Source organism: Pelecanus crispus, chromosome 9, assembly GCF_030463565.1.
Source record: "Pelecanus crispus isolate bPelCri1 chromosome 9, bPelCri1.pri, whole genome shotgun sequence".
In the NCBI taxonomy this organism is placed as follows: domain Eukaryota; kingdom Metazoa; phylum Chordata; class Aves; order Pelecaniformes; family Pelecanidae; genus Pelecanus; species Pelecanus crispus.
The window spans coordinates 37,468,299-37,475,044 of NC_134651.1; positions in this window are offsets into that span (position 1 = coordinate 37,468,299).

The window sequence follows — 6,746 nt, forward strand, 5'->3', positions numbered from 1 at the left end:
AAGAATAAGCTTCTCTACAGTTTTCCTATTCATTGGAAAAGCTGCCTGAAAGAAAAGCAGCCTTTAATTTTTTATTTTCAAATATAGAGCTTGTCTTTGTAGAATAACATAGTGAAATGCTTCCTCATTTTCTCTTCTGCTCTGAAACACGAAATTTGCTGAACTGGTCTGAGAATCTCTCCAAAAGAGGTAAAAAGGTAAATCTAGTGTATGAGACACTGGGTCAGGTGAATCTTTAGTGTGACTCCACAGAAGCCAGAATATACATAAGGAAAGAAATAAACTGAATGTTATAGTCCATTAAGAAAGGGAACTGGACATGGATGTGAGTTTAAATTAATATTTTAAGAGCAACAAAGCAGAGTTGTCTGTGCTTTCCACATCCAGTGAGATGATACAAAACAGTTCCTGGAATATATTTTACCTTGTGGGACTGAAAATCACTGATAGAAGGCTATGTGGCAAAATGGGTATAAACCCAGCATCTTAGTTTATATCCTGTGGGCCTGCCAATCAAGAAATGCTGGGAATAGGTTTCTAGAGCAATAGAACAAGGAGTGGGTGCAAATACCCCTTAATGCACAGATCATTGTGCTTTGAAATGTTGTGTGCTACTGCTTTCTCATGTGTGAACACAGTCTTCCTCCAGACAAAATAGACATGAAAAACAATGTAACTCCAGTAATTAATATCAGCTGTTGAGAGCAGGTCTGGTGAAACTTGACCCATTCTTTCAATGGACAGGCCCCAAAAGCAGGAGGGAAAAGTACTTGGCAACTCCATATGCCTTTTTCTCCAAGGAGTTTGGGGGGTTTAAAGACATGATGGTGAGAACTAGTTATATCCTAGTGAAATGGATGAGTAATAACACCATCCTTGCAGATTGCAGAGGAAATTGCGGGCACTACAGTATCTTGGTGCTGTCATAGGCACGGAGAAACGTGGATTTTCGAAAGCTCTGTGGCTTCACCAAGGGTTGTATACCAAGTCTTTTTCAAAGACAAAAATCAAAACATAAAACTGCACAGTCCAGTCACGTGCTGGAAACTAGAAATCTCTGGTTATCTGCACATCCAATCTGGTCCCTGGAACAAATTCATACAGCCCAGCAAAAACTTGCCTATATAGTGCAGTCCAGCTCCTGAATAAAAAGCATTCATGTAGTCTGTCCTCTTATCTGCCAAGAAATTTCATAACCCTGATCTAATCATACAGAGATGTACTGCAGGTTGCCTTATAGTGGTGATCCGACAACTCTGCTGATGATAGTCTCAGTACTGCAGGATACTTTTAGGGTCAGTTCCCTGCCTTGACCTTCTAATTCTTATTCTGCCTCATTCACTCCCGTTGTCCATGAGACGTAATCTTTGTGTAACCACGCCTGAGCCTAGTGGATACCTAAGCTATTACTGAGTAATAATGTTGTAGTCTGTATTGTAGCACTATGTTTTTAAGGTTCTGTGTATTCTCACGTAATGACATGTACTTACCACTGCATACTGAACAGGAAGTTGCTTGATAATTGAAAGGGGGATGTTCCTTGCAGGAAACAACAACAGTCAGGAGATGAGAGGTCAAGGTCTGTGTACCGATGCTCAGTGGGCACTGACAGTAAGTACCCTTTGGCTGTCAGCTTGAGACACGCTGTTTTATTGCCTGTAATGAAAGGAAGGATCCTAGCCCAATTTCCTGCACTGTTACCTTACAGCTCTGTATGACTTTCAAACCAAATGGTGTGATTAGCTGAATCTGGAACCTTCTCCTTTGGATTCAGTTAAACCGTCTCTGGTAGCTATGATGTTTGTATCTGGCACATAAAGGCATCTCTGAAGATCAACCTTTGGATCGTAGGTTGATAAAGCGGCAGGTGTATTCACTTCCTACAGCCCTAATCCTGACTTGTGTTGTGCGTGCACAGGACTAAATCCATGTCCAGATCTGTGTTCAATGCAGTAGTGTATCTGTGCATTGAACTGTAGGCTTATGTTCATAAACTCTTACTGAGGGCTGTTTATTTAATAATTTGCATACAGGACCTCACAGAAGCAAGCCCAGGCTTTGAGGTGAGCTTCTAGACTATGTCAGAATATAATATCTAACAGTAAAAAAAAAAATGTAGACTTAGTTACTAACATATCTCATTAACATGCTGCTTTGTAGATTTCTGGATCTTACATACAAAGAATACTTAAAAGCAGTTTAGTTGTAGAAATAAGGAGACATCAATTTCAGATGTAAGGTTATTTCTACCAGCTGAATTCTGTCTTTTGCATGTCTGGCTAATATATGGACATTTGTAGGATCATAAAATTAACCCTCTCCCCCACCACTGCAAACTAGCCAAGCTGGTAGCTGCTGTAATAGCATCATTATGGAAGCAAAGAAGATGGATTATGCAAAATTATTTGAAAAAGACTCAACATGTTTTCTGCTCCATGTACGTATTCCCTGGGATGATACTTAAACTTTAATGCTTTAACAGGAGAGTGTTTTCTGTGTGTGCAGACAGCTGTGACTGGATAAAGGACTCTGGGCAGTAACGTAGCCAGTCATTGATAAATACGGATGGTCATCTCCAAATTGATTATTGTAAAATCAGGATGGTATAAAAAGGCCCAAAGGAAAAATCAACATATGCTGCTGTGTTGAAAATTATTAATGCTAACTGTGTATCACCGGTAACTGTATTCAGCTTACAATACTTGCAGCTAAAAATCAGTTCTGAGGCCTTTAATGAATCAAGTAGTCTTTATTGGCATGAATAGTAAGACTATAAAGTAAATTATTTCAGGATGGATTCTCTGGAATGGCAAAGAGCAGAAATGCATCTTTACCCTTGCTAGGTGTAATATAAGAAGAAATGATAGTCACAGTATTTTTTTCATACAGAGGCCATGCGTACTGAACACCTTTAAAATTAATTCACTTACAGAAAACAGGTGCTGCAGGAAAGGTTTTGCTGCGAACTCACCGAAAAAAAAAAAGAAAAAGGGACCTGCTAGGAAAGTCACCTCAGTCTACAGCAGAGAGTAATACTGCAAAAGCCCCTGTTTGTTTTCTTCCAGGTTCTCATGGCAGGCTTGCCAAAATGTGACCACAGCAAATGGCCAGAGGCTGTCGGTTTTTTCCATCTCCTCGGCGAGAGATGGTTACCAAAGATTCCCCTGGACTATTAAAAAAAAAAAAAAAAGACAACAAAGAGCAGAAAACCCACGCTGTTGGATGCCATCTGCTCCCCCTCTTCAGCCGTTGATTCCATTCCCCCCGGACAGATGGTGCCCATCCCCTCCCAGCCCTCTCCAGGGACAGGGGACCCCGCTCCCGCTTCTGCGCGGGGGATGAGAAATGGAGGTGCCGCAAGCCGGGGCCACCTGAGAGGAGGCTGCGGGGCCGATCCGAGCCCTGCGGGGGCGGCCGGCTCCTCCAGCCCTGCCGAAGGAGCTGCCTCCTGCCTGGGCTGGGCCGGGGAGCGGGGCCGGGCGGCTGGTGATTGTCCCCGGCGGGAAGATGGAGGCGGCTGGCGGGGAGCGGTGAGCGCCGCGGGCTGCGCCGTGAGTGCCGGCGGGGCGGGGAAGGGGAGAAAGGGGTCGCGGCGGCCGGCCCGCTCCGGCCCCGCTGCGGGGAGCGGGGCGGTCCGCGGGCGGGGGAGGGTGGGAGCGGGTTTTGGGAGGTGGGGTTTGGAAACCTCCTCCACAGGCTGCTGCTTGCGATGACCCCGGGGGGAAGGAGGAGGAGGAGGAGGCGGGGGGGATCGGCTCAGTGAATGAATGGGCGGCAGCGGCGGCGGCTCCCCTGCTCAATGGCTGCTGGGCTGATACGCGCCAGCCCCGCAGCCGGTGCCTCCCTCGCCCTCCCGTGTTTTGTCTCAGGCTCGCCCCGCTCGGGGCTCCCCAGACATGTTCAACCAGCAGCAGTTCCAGCAGCAGCTGCTGCAGCTCCAGCACCTCCTCCAGCAGCAGCAGCAGCACCACCACCACCCCCCGGCGCAGCAGGGAGGCCGGTAAGCGCCGCTACGCGAGGCCGGGGATCTCGGGCCTGTCCCGGGGACCGCTCTTCGCCTCCGTCCCTCCTCGCCCCGCGAAAGCCGCGGCGGGGCTGGCTGCGGGCCTGCCCTCCCCCGGCGGGGAAGGCGACAAAGGGAGGCGGGGGCCGGCGGGCGGGGGCGTGGGGGGCGCAGGCCTCGGGCGGGGTAGAGCCGGGGGGCTGGAGGCCTCGAGGGGCGGCCGGGGAGGAGGGGGCCGCGGGGCGCCATGCCTGAGGGAGGCCGGAGGGCTGTGGGGCGGGGGCCTGTGTGGGGCGGCACACCCCGCTGTGGGGAGGGGGACGGGCGGGTCGGGGGCCGCGGGTGCTGCCGGAGCCGATGGACTCCTTCCTCCGGCGCGCCGGAGATGGGGCTCCGCTCGCCGGGTCGCTCCCGCCGCCGAGTCCCCGAGAGGGCGTAGGGGGACCCGGGGCAGAGCGGGTAGGAGCGGGTGCTCCGGAGCCCCGCGTCTCCCTCAGCCGCCGAGGGCCCGGGCGGGCGCCGGGCTGAGGCAGCGAGGAGGGGGCTCGGCGGAAGACGCCTTCTCCCGCAGAAACGCTCCTAGGCACCTGACTGAGCCGCCCTAAACGGAGACAAACGCTTCATTTTATTATTGAACTTCGCTTATTATTTGTTTATTTTCCTCCTCTGGCTGGGTCTCCTGGCCTGGGTGAGATTATTGAACTTATTTCTGCAGTGGCACCAGCGCTGAGGATGTGACTGAGCACTGTGGGGGGCGGGGGGGGATGGAGAAAATAATGTTCCGTGTGTTAAAAGACAAATGACATCTGCCAGAAATAAAAAGACAAATAGCCGGGGTTTTCCTAAAAAATACAAGAGAGAAATTAACTGTCTGAGATAGGAGTAGTAGTCCCTGATGAGCTGAGATTTGTGGAACTAACACAAATTCTTTGAAATGATGCATTTATTTGCAGTTACTGTTCTCTGTAAAGCCTCTGGAAAGTCAAAGCGATGGGATGTGAATTTAAAAAGGAGGTTAATTCCTTATTTTATAAATTATAATAATTATAAGGCATAAGTCTCTGGGGTAAATGTGGGAATCCTTCTGTTCTGCTAGAAATACGGATCTGTATAAATCTTTGGTTACCGTTTTCGTATGTCTTGTACTATAAACAAAGCTGCCCTTAAAATGCCAGTATGGGACTGTCTCCGAGATAGCATGGATGTATCTTACACCTTTAAAAGTATGATTTTTCTGGTATAAATATATCAGCTCTGAGACTGGAACAATCTAGAGCAGCTAACGTGAAGATGAACTGCTGTAAATGCTGTTAAGAGGGTTGGGTTTTTTGTTAGCGTGGATATTTTGATCCATGTTTGTACCTCTTTACAGCCCTAGCAGATATAGCTGTGTCAGCAGTCGTGCTTAGAGGTGGGCCTGACCTTGCAATCGCCTGAAGAAGTGCCTGCCAGTTTCTTCAGACTTTTCTCTCGTGTCTGCTCCACCCTCCTTAGGACTGGAGAGTCCTTCTCCGCTCGGTTCTTCCTCCTTGTGTTTTAAATATGAAGGCCGTGCTTTATTTTTCCATCCGGTTCTTGCAGTTAGGGGGCACCATTTACAGTTATGGCCTCTCTGGCTCCGTGTGGGAGGCATCGATTTTGGAAAAATGTGCTTTAAGCTACTGAGAAAACTCCCTGGTTTTTAGAACTACTTTTTTGTTGTTGTGTTATATGTAGCTGCTGATCTAGATCGCTCATTTCTACTGATGAGTGCTGCATAGTTCTGTAGAACTGCAGTCAGCTCCTGCGCTTTTTTTGTGCTGCTTGACAGGCTTTATGTGGGCTTGGTGCTAAGGAGTTCTCTCTGACCTCAAATTCCTTGATAGACAATCTGTCAGCTTTGGAAATTCCAGGAGAGTGGAAGAAAGAAGATACAGTGCTGGTGTATAGTATCTTTTCATGCATGTATATCAGCATTTCAGCTGTTTTTTGCTCCTCCGTTTTATACTTGTTAGGTGTCTGGAACTGAAGGGCACAGTTTTTATTGGGTTCTTATGATTAATGCCTTCTTTTCCAGGGGTTTGCCACCACCGCAACAGCAACAGATGCTGAGCTTACGGGCAACAAATCAACCATCGCTGCTCAATGCCAATCCTATGCTTCAGCGGGCCTTACTCATGCAGCAGATGCAAGGTACTGTCGTTATGGGAGACGCTTACTTATTGGAGTTATTTAATCATCCTTCGTGGACTGAAACCATAGTATGGCTATTTCTTGCTGAACCATTGCAGTCCTTGTGTTTGGCAGTTCTGTTTGTCTTCCCCCCCCGTTCAGATTTGTCTGTACTCCACATCACAGTTGTTGAAAATCCCATGTGCCCAACTGTTCACAACCACCAGTAGCACTAGAAGGTATCAGGTTAGATACTAAATATGTGCCTTCCCTCTTAGACTTGGTGGAGAGAGTATTCTTCCGTCAACATGTTTAGATAAAATACTTTGATTTTTATTATTTGTATTTCTTGGTTGGGAGGTTAAAACAACTTATTTCATTGTCTATTACATATGCGCTAACCTTGTTTGCAGTAGATGCTTGTCTTTGTCCAAACTTAGTGCAGTACAAACAAATGAAGTATATTGTGGTGGAAAATGGTTTGGATTTCAATTGTCTCGTGAAATTTCAGTTCCCTGAAATGACTGTCATTTGTGTGGTGGATGATATCACTGTTCTCCTATCACTATGTTTCCTCAAGTGGATTTTTTTG